Raw genomic sequence first — 19,178 nt, 5'->3', positions numbered from 1 at the left:
AGGGCTCCACTCCTGGGGAGGATCTTGATATGAATTTTGTGGTTGTTTCTGTTGTTTGAAACAGGCTCTTCCTATGTATACCACCTTGGCCTGGAATTCACCATGTAGCCCAGGCTGAGCTCAAACTCATGATCCCCCTGCCTCAGCCTCCCAATCTGGGATTACCAGGCCTATGTCACCACATACAGAGAGAAACTTGTTTTTTAAGTAAGAGCCATTATGTACCTCTTGTTCTGTCGATAACATGTACAGTTGCCCTTCCCCACTCGTCCACAGTTTTACTTTTGGCAATTTACTTATCTGTGGTTCGCTATGATCTGAAAATATGAAATGGGAAACTATAGTAATAAATAATTAGATAGTATTAAATAACATTTCTTGCACTACGTTGTTATAATTGTTCTATTTTGGTGTTGTGTTGTTAATCTCTCATGGTTATAAATTAAAATTTAGCAAAGGAATGTGAGTGTAAGAAAACTCAGGGTATATTCATGGTTTTAGGTATCCATGGAGTGAAGGGGCGTGTCTTGGAACATAACCTCCATGGACAAGGGGAAGACTAATCTAATTGGAATGCAGAGCTCAAATCGGAAGGAATTACAGTTATGTCAATTTCTTTCAGACTTTATGGGATTACCTAGCTAATAGTGAACCTGTTGAGAATGGATAGAGCCACCCTGCCCCATTCCTTATTAAAGATGAGCTATTTGGGTTACTAATTGTTTAATTACAAGGTGTTGAAACTAGTTTTCTTTTTAAGTTTTGGAGTACGACTAGTGTATGCAATGGGCTTCCACAGGTAGACTTGGGTAAGGAGGGTTTCCCCAAGGAAGTACGTATGGGCTGAGAACTTAAAGATGAGTAGAATTGAGCCTGAACAAAGTGTGTACATGTCTTTTTTGGTTTTGTTTGTTTTTCAGCACTGGGACTTGAATTCTGTTAGCTAGGCAAGTGTTCTACTGCTTGAGCCACTCGCTAGCCCTTTTTTTCAGCTGAGTATTTTTGAGATGGAGTCTCAAGAACTATTTGCCCAGGCTGGCCTTAAATGGTGATCCTTCTGTTCTCTGCCTCTCAAGTAGCTAGGATCATAGGCGTGAGCCACGGATGCCCGGTGAAACAGGGCACACGTTTTGAGCACTGAGATGTCATTCAGGTCCAGGTATCTTACTTTAAAAGAGAAATGTTGCCAAACTGAAACCCTGTCATATGAGAAACCAGAGACAGCTAGCTAGGAGTTACTGACATAGCAGAAAAGCCACTTCACATGTTCTGTGCAGCCTTAACAGAGGAATTCATCCAATTTTAAGGTAATCTAGCACCAAAGACAAACCCAGTGGCTCCACACCCAAATACCAGGGTTAGAATCCTAGTCCTGCCAAGAATTACACTACATCCCAACTATAATCACATTTGTAAAAAATCATGCATATCACATAGGATTGTTGGAAGGATTAAGTGAATAAATACATGTCAAGTGCTTACAACAGTGCCTGCAACGCAGCAACCACTTAACACAGGTTGGCTTTTATTATTATCCAGTGAATAACAGTTCTAATAAAACAGATAGCTATGTTGTTGAATAAAGCAATCTGAGTTACATTTTAAAACTACCTGCAGTGTTTAACCAGAGGTTAGATGGTTAGAAACAAGGAGGTACTTCCTTCTTGCTCTGAGTAAGCAAATGAAATAGATAAATCTGGTGTTCCTGAATTTTGGAGTCTGTAATTTTATGTATAAAAATGGGGCTCTAAAAAAAATGAGAATGTTAATTAAACCTTCTGGTTAGGTGACGTTAAAAAAAAAAAGAATGGGCAGTCTAAGTGTACCTCATTTCAACTAGTAGGTGTGTTCCTAGTAGTCAATTACTTATTAAATGTCCTGTGGAACTTTCCTTGTCAGGAGAAAATATCTGTTTTATGGATTCACAGGACCATAGGTCTATAGTTAGAACACCACAGTGCATTTCACTATGTGTTCAACCTATTAAGTGCAAATAAGAACACAAAGTTTTTAATAGGCCTTCATTCCAAAATGTGCAATGAAGGAGTTTTAACATACTATTAAACCTGCCACAACCATTTCTTTAACATTTCTTTGTCGTTAGTGAACTAATTTTACTCTAATCCTGTCCACAATGAGCAATAAGAATCATTAGGAAATGCAGATCCTCCCTCACTCCATCCCCTTTCAAGGGCTTTCCTCAAAATTCACAGTCTCACTGAGAATATCTGGGCTCTCAAAATGCTGAAAATAATCAAAGATATTTTGAAGGGAGCACTGGCCCATTTGACTAAGAATTCAGCCTTGCTGATGTGCTCAATGGTTGAAGAATAACAGCAACTACATCAACCAGAATGGTCAGTGCAATTAATGCAATTAAAGTAATTAGTCCTGGCAGCTGTAAGGTCAAATAGAGGTAGCTGTGTAACAGCAATCTGCCACTGCAAAATTACTGACATTTCCAACTAAATTATATTCTCTAAATTGTTGCCTTAATGCTAAATAAATAAAGTTATGCTAATGTAGGGACTGATTACAGATTGAAATTAGCACAATTGCTTGTTATACAGTCTGCTAGGGTTAACATTTTTTAAAAACATAATTAATGGCCTTTGCTTACTGTCTCTGGTTATAGATCCTGCAGCTCATTTGCATTCTTTTGTAACATGCTGACAACGCTAAACGTCTAAGAAAAAAGATCTCATCTGCAGGCGGAAAATATGTTTCTCACGTCATCCAGCTGAAACTTGTTATGGTTTCAGGGCAGTGTTAATAACAAAGATGACCAGAAAGGGAATGGATAAGAATGAGGCTAGAATCCGTTTTTCTTTTCAGTCTTGTGATCCAAGCCTTTTCTGGAGTCAATGTGAAATGTAATTGCTCTTTTAACCTCCATCTTCTCTCTCCCCAGGTCTGAGGAAGAGCTACACTGGTTGATTATTGCAGGAATGAAAGACACTCTGACCTTGTCGACCGAAAGCCTTGCTGCTTTCAGTGTTGCCCATTATACCAAAGGCAGGCAACTCCTGGAGAGAGGCGGAATCTACTCCCTGGGCAGCCTGCCAGGAAAAGCTTCATCAGCAACAGCCGAGACATGACCACACAGCTCAGGCAGCAAAGGAAACAGCTGGGGGGAAGAAACAGAGTATATCAAAATATTGTTAGCACACAATCTAAAGAGCCCTCATGCATCTATGACATACAGCGCCTCACTAATGCTGCCCGGCATCATCCTCCTGAACTGAAGGTGGACCTGGGAATATTTACTGAGGAAAGAAGCAGTGACCAAAGGAAGTACAGCCATTGATTGACTAACACAGGCACTTGTTCATTCAAAGGGCTTTGGGATAATAGTCCAATGTAAATTGGAATGTAGAGTGATTTTTCTGTTAGAAAGTAGGTCAGGATATTTAGTTACAACAATTGTTCTAGATTCTAAATTATTCACTACACACCCACTTAGACTATTTTTAGATCTGGTTGATGTAAGGGTTAGAGTACAACTCACCATGAAAACATTCTCTCTTCTTTCAGCTCTACAGGTCAGAGGACTTTGTTTCAAATCAGCTGGGGTTCCTTTGCATAACTGCTAATTCTGCTCCAATCAATTCTAGTCAAAAAATGTTATCAGGTGTTTACTATGTGCTTAAGTATTGTGAACAGAGAGACGTGTAAAGTGTGCCTATGGATTATGGGGACGGGCCAAACTGACTCACAGGTGGCCTATTAGGACAGAGGCACGGTGCAAGTTTCGTTAGATCTGGATTTTCATTTAAGTCTGATAATTTTCAGGCTGACATGATTAACCCCATTTTCTGAAGAGTAAATTTATGGCGGTAATCTAGATTTCAGAATCTGGAATTAGTCAGACTTAGGTTCATGCCTGTCTTAATCTGTTTTCAATTGCTATAGCAGAATAGTTGAGACTGAGTAGTTTGTGAAGAAAATAGACTTATTTTGCTCACAGTTCATGATGCTGAAAGTTCAAGATGCTGTGACCCCATATGCTCACCTTCTGGTGAAGGCCTCTTGCAGAAGGACAAGAAGGCCCGTGCTGGAGAGAGAAAAAGGGGTCAAACTCCCATGGTAAGAAACCCATTCCCATGAGAAAAGCCTCAGCTTATTCATTGGAGCTCCGCTCCCTTGACCTAAAGCTTCTTAAAGACCCTATCACCTGTCAATACTGTTGCATTGGCAATTACATTGTCACATGAATTTTGGCAGGGATGAGCCATATTTAACCAGAGCAATACCTAACTCTGTTGCTGCTCAATATCTGCCCTGTCCTGAAAAACTCGCCATTTCTCTTGTCTTTGGTTGACCTAGTTCTTACAATGGAGGAGGCTAGATGAACTTAAGGCCTTTTCCATCTTCACTGTTCTGTAAGAAATGTTTTACACCCACACATTCCAGGTATTCTGAGATACTTCAACTCCGCGGCGGCAGCCCATCAGACCTATAAAACTCGTTATGAACATGAGCACCCTATCTAAAAACATAAAGAGCTCTCAGAAGTAGGGAAAAATGATGACTAAAGGATGGGAAGAATGGTGCAAAGAGATCGTTGTTTTTTTTTTTTTACAAAAAAAAAAAGGTAAAATCATGACCTTCATACAGACATAAAAAAATGAGCATATGTTAAAGAGTTTATCTTAGTCATTGATCAAAGGATGCAATAGCCAGTCCAAGAGAATCTGAAGAGATATATTTAAAGACCAGGAATATTGAAACGGTATGCAAATAGAACAAAATTGGATTTTTCAGGGATGGAGGAAGGAAGTCAATTGAATTCCTACCAGACAGGGCAGAATTTGCTTGTCTGTCAGTTACCTACCACATGCAGAGTTGTAGAGCAGTTCAGAATCACTGAAAGAGTGTGCTGTTCCCATCCGTGCGTGATTTCTCATGAAACACGTTGTTTGTTCTGCGACGGAAATAACTTTGATGGTGAGCCTACCACTTAAAGCTTGGCACCACGGCATGCAGAGTATTTTAAGCTGAAAGAATTTCATAAAGCAGCAGAAACAGGAAGGTCTCTCTGACCTCCTCCCCTGAGACAGGTCATAAAACCTAGAAAGGTTTTCTGGTCTTTCTCTAAACCAGGCCATAAGATCCTCCTGTGACAGGTGACTGAGGAAAGGGACATCCTTATCTCTGAAGATCCCAGGTCTGATAAGAGAATCTAAATACACATTAGGCCTTGCTAATTTCCCCGATTCATCATTAGAGGATGTCCTTTCACCCTCCAATCCTATTTCTTCACCACTGTCCACTCTTCTTCAAACCTAAGATAGAAATACACAAGTTCACCTCTTCCTTTGGGTCTCCATTTCCTTATGAAGTCTCCTGTGACACATAAAACTTACACCAAATAAACTTGTAAGCTTTTCTCTTGCTAATATGTCTTTTGTTACAGGAGCCTCAGCTATTTACCTAGTGATGGATAAGAAAAAGATATTTCTTTTGCCCTACAGAAGCAACTCTCATACTCGAACACATCAGCTCAAACTGAGAGGCAATATTATCTTGACTAAATCTTTTGGGAACAGAAAAGGAAGGCAGGCTGCATACTTTTTCTATATGACATAGCACAGCTGGCCAGCAAACTCCCTGTGGGCCTTGAATTAACTGTGTTTGGACAAGTCAAGTGAGGTTAAACCAACTAACATCATGAAACAAATGAAAGAATGCTACTTGGGCCTGTGTTAAGTCAACGTTTCAGATAAGTCATTTGGTCCTACAAAATAGTTGCTTTCCTTAACCTAAGGTATAAAGAAAATAAATGTCAGATTTTTTTTTTTTTTGAAACCAGTTCTCACTGCATAGCCCAGGCTGACCTCAAACTCACTGTGTAGTACAGACTGACCTTGAACTCTCAATCCTCCTTCCTCAGCCTCTACAGTGCTGGGATTACAGGCATGTGCTATCACGTCTGGCAATGTCATATTTACAAAAAAAAAGTTCAGGTAGCTTGACACAATATATAATAAATGTAATATAATATAACATAATAATATAATATTATACGTAAAGACAATCACTTGAAGAAGAGACAGCCAATAAAACTTACAGAACCTTCCAATAGTACACAAATGGGATTCAGAACACAATACCATAAATATGACACCTTGGCATATTGAATATTTGAAGTTAGAGTGCTTTTCTCCAGAAGCAGGTCATAAAACCTAGAAAGGATGTTCTGACCTTTTACTGAAGCAGGGCAAAAGATCCTCCTGTGAGAGGCGCCCTCCATAAGGAGGAAAGGAGCATCCTTGTCTCTGAAGGCATGGACATAGAACAGAATCTGAACAAACAGGTTTTCCTGAGTGCCCCTAGTTTGTTACCATTAGATTGTAGCCTTTGTCCAATCACAGTTCTCCACAACTACCCTCATCTTCAACAAACCTAATATAAAAATATTCAGGTTTGCCTGTCTCTTGAATCTTCATTTCCTTATAAAATTTTATATGAATTCCATTCATATAAAACTTATTTCTTCATTCAAATAAATGTGTATGTTTTTCTCTTTCTTTGTCTTTTATTATAAGTCATGAACTTTGCAATGGATAAGGAAGACATTTGCCTACACCTAAACACATTGCTTATAAGGGAACCTTAGAGGTGGTATATCTTTTCTAATCCTCCCCAAAAGCTATGAGGTGTACAGAACGTACCAACATTGCATCAATTCCCAATGTTATGTTTTAAATAGTACAATACACATACCTTCCAAGTTTTCAAAAGTCCAGTGTTTTAAAGAAAGGAAAGTTAGCAGGAATGGACAAAGAATACTCTACTAAACATAGCAACATAATTACTGTCACTTACATTATCTGCTATATGCAGTGTTAGAACAGTGACATAAAAGGTCTGTTGACACAGTTGGAACGGCTAGAAGAGGTGGAACTGACTCAGAACATTCATGACTTCTCCATCCACAGGCATGGAGAAGCACTCTTTAATCTCATTTGCATATGGGAGTTTCCGTGGTGCATTCATTTGCTAGTGATATCAGATGTCCCTGCACGGTGAGATAAGAGAGTAAAATTACTACTAATGATGAAAGCAGGAAGCTCTTCCTTTCTCACCTAATCTGGAAGGATCTGAATTTCAAACAGCTCAATTGTTTTGTTTTGTTTTTCCTCATATAGTGATGGTGGGGCCATATTCCAACTTCACATTAAGACATTGCAAACTGAGTTCTACAAGTACCATTCAAAGAAGGAATGTGATGCCATGGTGCTGATTGGCCATTCTGTTCTACCTACTTATATGTATGTGTCAGTTAAAAAAATTGAGGTCAGTGAATTTAACTATCACTCTGTAAGCACCAACTGTTACTCATGTACTGTGGAAATAATAAACAGCAGACGTCTTGTCCCTTAAAAAAAAATAAAATCTGAATAGAAAGTCAGAAAAAGCTGGGATTCAAAGAAATGTTTGAATCCCACAAACATTAGGAATTAGGGGTGACTTGATAGCAGAATGATAAGAACACAGATAGAAATAAAGAATGACATTAGGAGAAGAGGTGAGCTCCTGTCTTGTTCTGTCTTTCAGTAAATGTAGGGATTGACTCGGAGCCCTCAATGGACAGCGATTTAATATTCCCTAGCACAGATCAAAGATTGGAAGCCAATACCGGCCACTGGAGTGGGAAGCAGAATGGGAAGATTATCATGAGCTCAGGGATATGGTGGCAAAAGAGCCTTCTCTTTCTCCACTGGAGGTTGAATAATTGAGTCTGCTCTAATAAACTGACAATAGTCAGATTGACTGGAAAAAAGGCATGCCAATTTACTATATGCATGGTGGTATCACAAGAATGAAAAGTGGCAACCTAGTGAAATCTAAAAGCTTTTTAAACCTCTTCATGAGGTAGAGGAACTGGAGTTGTGTGCTATTTTTAAGGAAGAGTATTTGGTTTTTAGGGGAGATAAATGGGCCTGAAGAACAGATAGTACAGCCTGGAAAAAAATTCTCTGGGCTGTGGATGTAGCATGAATTCTGCTGTTCCATGTTGAGATATACATCAGTTTCTCCCCTCACCCTCTCTACCCCTCCTTATTAAAGAGACACCTGGGGAAGGGAGTCACAACAATTGAATATCTTCTGGAGGATGTGGCCTGTATGGTAGATAAGGGGACTTCAGAGAAACTCTTCCCCTCTGCTTTCTGCTCCCTTTGAAGTTTAAACAGGTAGAGTTTAGGGTGCCTTTTTCTGAGCTCCAACAGAGACCAGTAGCATGCAAACTAGACTGTTGACTTGGCCCTCTTTTCCTTTTACTGCAAGCTTCCAAAGTCTCCAGAGGAAGGAAAATGGAGAAAACAACAAACATGACCAGCCTTCCACGGCATGGCTCATGTAGACATCAAGAACAAACGTTCTCACAGAATGAAAGGAACATAGGAACACGAAATGAGGAAAAAACTATTTTCCTCAAACTGTGCTGGGAAACTTTCAAAGGTAGCATGGGAGCATGAAGCATTCAATTGGCTAAACTGAGCAGAGAAGGCTTCGTGCCCTTTCATCAACTGCCTGCTGCCTTTGGGGTCAAGCACTTCCATAGGACGACAGAGAATGAGCTCTAGGGTGACCAGCAACATCCCAAACATGAAGTCGGTCTGCTCTGAGTCACCCAAAACACCATCACTCTGAGATGACTGTTCGCATAGCAGCTTCCTAGGGCCAGTTCATGGTGGGCAAGCTGAGTTTGTGAAATCTCTCAGACTGAGAAAGGACACTCTTGGCCTCTGCTACACAAAGCAAAAGGAACTATGAAATAGTCACGATCTCAAAAAGAAAATGGTAGGGGTTTGAGTGTGTGTGTGTGTGTGTGTGTGTGTGTGTATAAAACACTGGCAACTACTAAGTACATCCTTGCAAAAGAAATGTAAGTCCTACAACTCCCAGGGCTATTTGTCCAAGGATGAGAGTACACTAGCAACGTAAAAATCAGAAGGCAATTAGGAAAGAACTACTCACACACTCCTCTTTCTAAATATGTCTTTCACCAAACCATCAGATAATATTCTAAATAAGACAGCAAACAAAGCCAGTGTCATACCAGCATCTGCACTGCCAGTTTTCAATCCAAAACGCCCATCCCACGGAGCCCAGACTGGATGGGAGGTAGCAAAGGAGATGAAGAGAAGTAAATGGAGGAAAAACTCACAATGATGTGTTGGACTCGGGCATGTAGAGTTTACAGGACAAGGGCACTGGCTGAGATTTGAAAAATAGAGTACATTGTGCACATCTATGGAATTATCACAATGAAACTCCCTTGTACCATTAACGTATGCTAATTAAAAAAAAAAAAAAGAATGTGACAATAAGAGAGAGAGAGCCAGCCATGGTGATATGCAATCTGTAACCCCAACACTCAAGAGGCCAGTGTGAGGCAAGCCTGGACTACATAGCAAGACACTGTATCAAAAAAAAATAAAATAAAATAAAGAGTAAGATGAAGATGATGGCTACATATGAGAGTATCCGTTGTGGAAGGAGAAAGGAAAATGACTAGAGAGAAAATGAGTAAGAAGAATACCAATAGGAATGAGTATTGAAAGCACAAGTCAATGTCTTAATGTTTTTAGACAAACTGAATACCATGTCGACATAAACCAAGGACTTAGAATGGAAGAAAATTGCTTTTATTGTAGAATGGTTATTTTCTTGAAAAGCTAAGCTGAAAAAGATAGTCAAGAGCACAGAAGTAGCTAGCAAGTTTCTGAATCACTGCATGAAAGGATGGAGGGTCCCTTCTCAGGTCAATAGGTTAAATACAAGTCTGTGTCACCATAGTTCAGATATCCTGCAGTATTCCTAAGGGTTTAATTCTACAAATTAGCAGTACTAGGAAATAGGATTGTTGCACACTCTGAGGTCTCTTAATATGTGTTTTGTGAATCTCTGCGAGGTACCAGGCAAGTGAATGAACACAGAGAAACAAAATTTCCTGGAAATAGTACATATGCTGGCAGTTAGCTACAACAAACACTCTTTTAACGTCCAATTAAAACATAGACTGATTCAATTAGCAAACATTTACTAAGCATGCCTTGATGGGAAGCACAGCTATAGACACTGGGGGGGGTACATCCTTGGCAATCATAATTACAGTGATGTCAGCAATGGGGGCTAGCCTTCACGGAAGGCTTATTATGTATGCACCAATGCTGTTCTAAGCCCCTGTGTACCTCCATCTCAGTAAGTGCTTACAACAAACTTCAAAGGTAGATGTAAATCCAAGAGTACAGATATGGAAACAGAGGCATGATGGTCACTCCTGGTCACTCTGGTCACTCAGGGCAGAGAAAGTCAAAGCTTTGAGGAAGGGTGACCTGTCTCTTCTCACTGTGAAAGTGTTAGTAGGGAAAGAGGGCTCAGAAATCATCAGAGAAATGAAGTAGACTCTTGTGAAAGTCGAGAAAATGGACCAACTGCACAATATCATATTAAATTACATCAGATTATTTTGATTGTCATAAAAAATACATTTAGAAGTGTCATAAACAGCCTGGGGTGAGTTGTCTTGCAATTGTTGACTATATTGGTTAATAGGTAACTGCTGAAACTCCTGGAAGAAGCTAAATACAGCATAATCATTATTTCTTTAAACCTTAAAATGTCTCTAAAGAGTGCTTCTGCTGAGAACATGAGAGTGAATTTGTAAAAAAGTGTGTGGTAATTCACATTTTATTTGAGTCTATGGAAGGAAGGAAGGAAGGAAGGAGGGAAAGAAGGAAATCATGTCTATTAAGAAAAACTGTGTATTTATATCCTACGAGCATTTAGGAGCTTCCCTACTTACCAAGACTTTAAAGACTTATTTCCATATTGGAACCATTCCTTCATTAAAATGTCTGGCTATCATTCTATATCATTGCTGACACTGGATTTATCTTAACCCGATCAAAAACATGTCAGCTACCGCTTGCAGCCTCAAGAGAGTATACACATTTGTTATACCATCTTTAGAAAAAAGCTCATAAAATTTTAAAGTGTTTATGCTTAGTTTATTAACATTATTTAAGTAGTAACGCAACTGGTGTTGACTTGCGGCTGCTACCTTGGAAATATTTAAACATTATAACTTAGCTCCACATTCCAGTTTTATCTCTAAAATTAATGCTTTTAGGCTCAATTTATGCCTGTCAACAAGTAATGATCATGGATGTGTGCTGGCTCATAATCCAGGGGTGCTAGGTTACAATGTGTTACCATGGAAACTGTGTTTTATTGCACTTTCTCTTCTTGATTTAAGGCATTTGACAATCATAGCAACTGTTTGCCAGTCTTTGCACATCATAAAAAATTCAAAAATATAAATAACCAATAAAAAAAAGAAAAGAAAAGGGGGCAAATCCTCCACTTGGACCTTACTATAAAAATAAAAAAGAAATGACAGCCTTATATTTAACATGGACCTTTTGTGAACAGTTTATCTCTGCAAAAGTCCAGGAGTGTTGGAAAATTCAATCAGTGGTTAGTCATTGAATGGACCTGTCTGCCATCATATATCTTTTATGATCACTGGGACTTTAGCCTGAAACAGCATTTTCTTTAACAAGGGCTGTGTTTCCTTTAACATTGTTTATTGCACCTTAAACATTATTCTTTGAAATCATGGTACATTTTCCATTGAGCAAAGGTCTGCAACTGAATCTTGCATGAATGTGTTTATTGAGGATCTAGAGGTTTTTTTTTTTAAAGTCCTCATCCAGTTCATGTAACATTAATCATTTTGCCAATGTTCAGCTGAGGTCATTGCCACATTCCTAGCAGTATTAAGACAAGTCAAGATTAATCACATACATTAAACCTTGGAAGGAGAGCACGTGAAAAGGATCTCAAATTAGACATTTCTTAAAAGACAGAAAGAGATTCCTGAAATGGGTTTAGCTTGCTGCAGTTTATCTTGGACACTACTTACTTGTGGTCAAACAGCACTCTGAATCTGTAGGCCTCCTTTTTTTGCTATTTCTGGAAGTTCATATGTCAAATTTAAGATCTTTCTGAGCATTCAAAATGAAGTCTTCTTCACCAAACATTTTTTCAGTATATGCCAACACCAGGCACAAGCTAGGAACTGTCCATACAAAGATGAAAGTGCACAGCCTTCCTTCTCCCCACCTCCTCCGAGAAGTGCAGGATGCACACACAAAGGCCCATCTCAGGTGTTTGAAGTGGTTACAGGAGATGGCGAGAGTACAGAAAGAATGATTGAGTGTGATGGGAAAGCAGAAAATACCTTACTGAAGCCAACTTTAGAGGTCGGGGGTGGGGAGAAAAACAATTAGGCCCAGGGAATAACAAAAAGCTTAGTGAGTGTGTACAGACTGAATGATCCTATAGATTGGAGCAAAAGCTTTTGTGGAAGAGAAGAAGGGAGAAGTTGGAGATGAGATTGTACAATAAATTGGAGCCCAATTTCAAAAGTCTCTAAACATGTACTTCATTTGGAAAAGCAAGTTTGTGAAGAATTTTAAATGAGAAAATTAGAATAACTATTTAGTATTAGAAAGTGATTATCAGTTGAGGCAAGGGCAATTAGATGGCACATTAGGAGATAAGAAACTAGAATCACTGTCTTCTAAACAGAAGAGAATACACTTATCCAGAAAGTTAAAAATGGACAGATTGAAGGACCAGATGTGACAGGACTACTCACTTTGGTTCCTGAAGGGAGCCAGAGGGTGAGTGATGGAGAAAAATCGATTGAAGTGGACGCCAAAGGATCTGGCTAGGTTAAATATCTAAATATGTCATTGATCAAGGCATGTGAGATCATGAAAATATGTAAGTAGTAGTGACTTCTTTTTTTTTTTTTTTTGGTGTTCCCAGGTTTATTGTTCACATTACATTGCAGCAGAAAGATTTAAATGGCTCCACATGGTGTTTTGAAATTCATCCCAATTGTAGGCTGAGTGATCTGCAGGTTGGAGAGTCTGCCAAAGTCCAAAAGCTTCAGCATTTCCTTAGTGTCAGGGTCAACTTCAATGATCTCTGATCAGGACTGAGACCTCAGGAATATAATTATCTCTCCTTTCTCTCTTCCTCCTGCAGCTTGATGCAGATACCTCTCACGGGTCTTCTCTGGATCCGCTTCATGAGGTGCATGACATAATCCACTCCAAGATGCGTGATCTTTGGAGTTTCTTGCCAGGAATGATGGCCATTTCCCCACACACGTGCTTCCTGGTATGGAAGGGGCATGTAGTACTTCTCCATGATTCAGACCACCTTCTTTATGGCTTTGTTGAAAACATGGCCCATGTTGGCAGACCCTGGCCAGAGTAGTGATTTCTATGAGGATGCTGGTATAAGGTTATGGTACCAATGAACGACTCTAGGGATACATTGACATATTTGATTATTTAAGGCACAGAGGAGCATGAGATTGTTAAAGGCAAGAAAGTAGAAATAAAGGAAAGAATCTAGAGATGAACTTATGGGAGAGAAACTAGCTTGCATTTAGGTGATAGTTTCTACATTAAGACAAAAAAGTTAGAGATGAGAGATTTTTATGTTTGTATCTACAATAAAAAGTAAATTGAGCACACAGGATAATTTCTAAAGGACAGAAAAATTCAAGAATAAATATTAGATTAAAATATTTTATAGCAGTTGCTCTTACATACAATGCAATCTGTATTTAAGATACGAGTGGATTCATATTTAGAGAGTAATGTTTCAAATAAGAAACTCAACATTGTTTTGAGCCATTGCAGCCTTAAATGTTCATAATATGCATATTTAAATATGCACTTGTATAGTATATGACAGATTTACACACTTCCCATGTCAACCGTCATACACTTCCATTAAAGATTTATGTATTTTTAAAAACACATTTTATACTCTCATAAAAAGAGGAAATTGAATCTTAAAAATGCACACAAAGTTAGTGTTTACAGCTTAGCTACAACTCACATAAGAACTCTCAGAGTCAGTAGCTGTCTCTTTCTTGTGGAGCGTGGGGGGAAGGTCCAGATAAGAGCTTTCTTTCTGCCCCTGGACTTCTGCATTCTGATGGCTGAATTTCCCTTCAAACCTAGCCATGACAAGTGTGAGCCCCCAAAATGTCACTTTCTGATAGAGCAGAAGACTGAAATCGTATTTGTGTATGCTTGGCCTCACTTCCATTAATAATGACAACTTAAGAGTTGGTTATCATTCATTAGCAAGAAGCTATTAGAAAATCAGTGCTATACATTAAACTCAGATGGGAGGTGAGTGCATTCTAATGAATTTCCTGGGCACATATACAATAATTCCTTCACTCAATAAGTAATGTGACAGACCCTGTGAGCAGATAGATACAGCATGGTGATACAGCTCTTGTACTTAAAGAGTTAATACTCTTGGCAAGGGATGGCATAAATCCTCAGGTTGTTATTGTCATTGGCTGTATTAGCTGTGCTCTGTACAACTCCAGGTGCAGGCATTCACCTGGAGACTATAGACTACAATTCTCATCCTGCCTTAAGCCAATTGGCTCATCCATCTTCTTGACCACAGTGAAGAGCTCAGAGATGGGCATGTGACCAGGCAGTACCAATGAGATTTGAAGACATGTTTGCTGTGACTACTAAGACAATGTTCCCTCTCTTCCTAAGAACTACCAAGAGAAGCACATATCCTTCTGGATAATGTGGTATGAGGACATGGAATTCCCAAGAATTGCCAGCACAAGCTGTGAGGCTGGAATTGAGGTCATCATGTGGAGCCTGAAGAGGAAGGCACAAAATGAGGCCGGCAGAATGGAGGTGATATCATGGGAGCAGTGGATCTACCCACCTGTAAAGTCAGTTCTATCTCATTTGCATGAATCCATAGATTTAACATGGTTGTACAAGACTCCTGCCATGGTCCCCAACATTAATATCTCCGTTATATTTAGTTTGTGTGCCTATTCAGGTGCCTACTGGCCCATGTTCCTCCAGATGTGTCTCAGCTTAGAAAAAAATGGATTCCCAGTGGAGTGAAGGAAAGAATGGATATGTCCATCCTCTTTGAGAACTTGACCTAAAGTGTACAGGAGGAGCCAACTGCTTCCTAATAAATCAGTTCTCATTCAACCTGATGTGGAGATGAAGGTAGAACATGGATGCTAAGCAGAACAGAAGTGTTCGGGAGCTTGACATTCTCTCCCTGAAATTGGAGACTTTTTGTTTTTCATATCCTCAGTAGCACATAGGAAGAGGCTCATACTGTGCCACTTACTAAAGATTTGCTTTAAAAACTTTTTTCATTGTTATAAGGTATGTACAACATAAAATTTACTGTATGAACCATTTAAAGTGTCCTATTCAGTGGCGTTAAATACATCATTATGTTGCACAACCATCTATCATATTCCAGAACTTTTTCACCACTCCAATGTACCCATTAAATAAGAAGCAGCAACTTCCCTCTATTCTACTGTCAGTTTCTATAAGCTTGCCTATTCTAAGTACCTCATATAAGCAGACTCTGACAATATTTGTCCTTCTGTGTCTTATTTCATTTAGCATATGTTTTCAGGTTTCACCCATGTTGTAGCACAGAGATTCACCTTAAGTGTATCTTCCTTCTCTCTCCCCAAAATATTTCATTTCTGCTGTTCCAAAAGTAACAGGCAGGCATATGCCTTTAATCTTAGTCCCTCAAGAAGCTGGGTGGGAGAATTGTGAGTTTGAGACCAGCCTGGATTAAATAACAAGACCTTTGTCACAAATAATATAAAATTAAATAAAAATAGCATGGGGACTGGTGGTCTAGCTCAGTAGTAAGGAGCTTACCTGGCATGCACAAAGCTTGGGTGGAATCCCCAGCCTCACGAGAAAAAGTAAATACTAGATCGTAATTTTTTACCAGAACACGTTCAGGAATTGACACATATTTAGGACACACAAGGGACTAGCAGTGTACTAAGCTGTTCACAGACATTACATTTTTTAATACGCATAATCCCAACAGTTATGCTACTTTCAAAGATCACATGATATTGTAACTAGGATACCATCCCAATTCTCTCTGACAGAGAGCCCGTACTTTTCCATTTCTCCACATTGCAGTGATTCAGACAATGGTTTAACAAGCCTACATGTAATTTTCGATTTACCCTTCTAGCTAGGTTTTGTTTATACTAATATAAAAACTAGTTCACACTACCTCGGTCTATTTCATTCTTTGGCCAGGGGTTACTCTTGAGAGACCTACTGAATGATAAATATGTTATCATTAGCTTTTCAGAAAATACCTAAAGGGTCTAGGTTCCCTCAGAAATGAGTGCTAATGAACTTCCAAGACCACCCTTCACCAACCCATAGGAAAGGAGGAAATTTTAGGAAAAGGATGGTCTGTCTTTCCTACTATCTCTAATCCCTTTTCTTATCCTATTAAAAGACAATTGAAGCAAAACTACCTGTGATATTCAGGGTGCTTATCATCATGTCAGAGCTCATAGTTCTTCTTGCCATTGTGTGCAATGATTCTAATGACTCAAGAACAACTTTCTAGTAGCCCTATGAGCAAAAGGATAGACCACCCCCCAGCTCAGTGATTGTTTAGGTGATTGTTTGGAGCCTTCTCCTCCACCCCTACAAAAAAAAAAAAAAAAAAAAAAGAATAGCTAAAGACTGCTGACAAAGGTGTTTTGTTTTTGTTCTCTAGAGGCAGAGAAAAGTTTGTCCAAGGGCTTCTTTCTAAATATAGGGCAAACACCTTATTTTTGGTTGAGGACTTTGAAAGTCATTGTTCAATTTAATAAGAAAATAGCATAACCACCTATCCAATTCTTCTAAGAACTATTTCTTTAAGTTTGGGTCTTCATTAAATATGTGATCATGCCTTCTTCACTCACATATAGTCTAAACTCATGGGTAGCTTTTTGGTAAAAATAGGTATGTCCTGGCAAGAGAATGAATAATGCAGTCAACAAACCTATGTTGGAATCTCAGCTCCAGCACTTCCCGTGAGATTTGGAGCAACTCACCACCACTCTCTAACAATGATTTATGTACTGTTGTGGAACAAAGCAGCTCCAAATTTAGTAGATTTAAAATAATGAGCTAGCGATTGTGTGTGTCTAGTGTGGACTACACTCTTTGAAGCACTTCTGAACTCTCTTGGGATCAAACATAAGGACAGAATGATATGGAGGCTCAGTTGGAGCTGCCTGATCCAAACATTTCACTCACATTCCTGTCTGGGCAATCAGGAGGAGCTGTCCTCCCCATAAGCAGCAAGCTAGCTTGGGCTTGTTCACACCATGGTCTCAGGGTTGAAACCATAAACAAAAGAGTGCAATTACCATTATTCACAACAGCCAAGCTATGGAAACAGCCAAGATGCCCCACTACTGGTGAATGGTTTAAGAAAATGTGGTATTTATATACAATGGAATTTTATTCAGCCATAAAGAAGAATGAAATTTTGTCATTTGCCACTGGAGAGCGTCATGTTACGTGAAGTTATCCAAGTTCAGAAAGCCAAAGGTTGCATGTTTTCTCTCATATGTGACATATAGGTTCAATACAAATACAAGCAATATTATATATACGTAAAAATACATATAGAACATGTATCCAAAAGTGGGACTGGTAGAGGTGACCGAGGGGTGAGGAAAAGAAGGAAAGAAAGATAGTAAATAATAATGAAAAATATCCAAAATATCACATCTGTATAGGAACAACACACAAGGAAACACACTGACAACTGTTAAACAACAGAGTAGGGAGAAAAGGGCAAGGAAGTACAGTGGAGGGGGGTTACATTGTGTTAAGTACAATTCATGTACACATACAATAATATAAAGGCAAAAACCCCAGTGAACTATGAACACACACCCTAAAAACAAAGGGCAAGAATGAAAAACAGGTCACATGAAGGGGAGGTCACCAACAGGAGAGGGAGGGTAAAACAATGAAGTAAAGAAGATGAATATGGTTGATGTACTTTCTACACAAGAATAAATACAGGATTTTTAAACCTGCTAAAATCATCATAAGGAGGAGACAGGTAGAAAGGAGAAAAATGAAAATGTCTCTATTTATACATCGCACTGTCATAATGAAACTCTCTGTGTAGCTATCTTAAACAAACAATGTCTTTTCAAAAATGGAGGACAGGAAGGTAAAACAGGTCCTGCCACCAGTGGAAGTGGGGGAAGGACATAAGGAAAGGTTGTAGGAGGGTGAATATTGTGGCAATATTTATTCATGTATGAAAGTGGAAAATGAGATCTATTAAAACTATTCAAGGAATGAGGGGGGAGAATGATGGAGGAGGTGAATTTAACTAAGATACATTGTAAGCACCTTTGTAAATGCCACCTTGTACAAACCCACAGCAACAATAATGTGATAATAAAATAACAGAGAGCAAGCCCATATACACTTTTTAAGTTTGTGCTTTTATCACATTGCTAAAGTCCTATTGGCCAAAGCAAGTCTCAGGGTCAAGACCAGGTTCAAAAGGTGGAGAAAGAAATTGTGCCCCTGAAAAGAGGAAAGGCAAACACACTGCAAAAACGGGAGTGTGGGAATAGGATGTCAGTACTGCAAACAAGCTCCCTTTTTCCTCTGTGAAATGGAGATAATGATATATGGAATATAATTTAGTGATCATTAAACTCTAGCCCCCCCCCGCACTCATGTTGTCAAGATCACTGGGAAATGGGAAGAATGCAAGATGCAGGCGATTGGAATCCTATGAAGAAAGGTTCTCAATGGCCAGCTGAGGCATTGGGTCTTATCTTTGTTGGCAATGGGACTTAATAAAACCACATGAGCACACTGAATGACATGATCTGAATTTGTTTAGGGAGATATTCCTACAATCATATATATAGAAAATTCAGAGACTAGGAGGGAGTGGGGTAGATCAAGGAGACTAGAAAATTCAGACACTAGGAGGGAGTGGGGTAGATCAAGGAAGAAAATGGGAAGGGGTAATGGGAAGAATAAGGCCAAAAGTAGGTGAAAAAAAGACTAAAGATGCAATGTGTAGGTGAGGGAAAGAAGGGATTCAGAGGTAGTCCTCTGTGCCTAGGAGGTAGTAGTTACATATGCTGGAGAATGAGACATGATCTAGAGGTCCCTATAAGGTCCCAAAACCTCAAAGAAGCAAAGTGCTAAATTGACATTGAGAAGATTTAGATTAAATTTCAAGTTTCACATTCTGTATTT

General features: G+C 39.1%; 1 long non-coding RNA gene across 3 annotated transcripts in view; it reads right to left on the bottom strand.

Annotated features, from left to right (window-relative positions):
* Window positions 1-1,487: 1,487 nt before the first annotated feature.
* The window catches only part of LOC141424118 (uncharacterized), a 50,139-nt gene continuing 32,448 nt past the window's right edge, over window positions 1,488-19,178 (bottom strand). Inside the window, exons 3-5 of one of the 3 annotated variants that reach the window (XR_012448986.1) lie at window positions 3,966-4,054; window positions 3,509-3,610; window positions 1,488-3,127 (exon numbers count right to left, since the gene is read on the bottom strand). This is a non-coding gene — a long non-coding RNA (uncharacterized lncRNA). Of the gene's footprint in view, window positions 3,128-3,508; window positions 3,611-3,965; window positions 4,055-4,582; window positions 7,022-19,178 lie in introns of those variants that run through there. The other 2 variants (XR_012448985.1, XR_012448987.1) reach the window with 2 other exon arrangements.

Source organism: Castor canadensis, chromosome 6, assembly GCF_047511655.1.
Source record: "Castor canadensis chromosome 6, mCasCan1.hap1v2, whole genome shotgun sequence".
In the NCBI taxonomy this organism is placed as follows: Eukaryota; Metazoa; Chordata; class Mammalia; order Rodentia; family Castoridae; genus Castor; species Castor canadensis.
The sequence above is the reverse complement of the archived record's forward strand: the minus strand, read 5'-3'. Positions and strand labels throughout refer to the sequence as shown.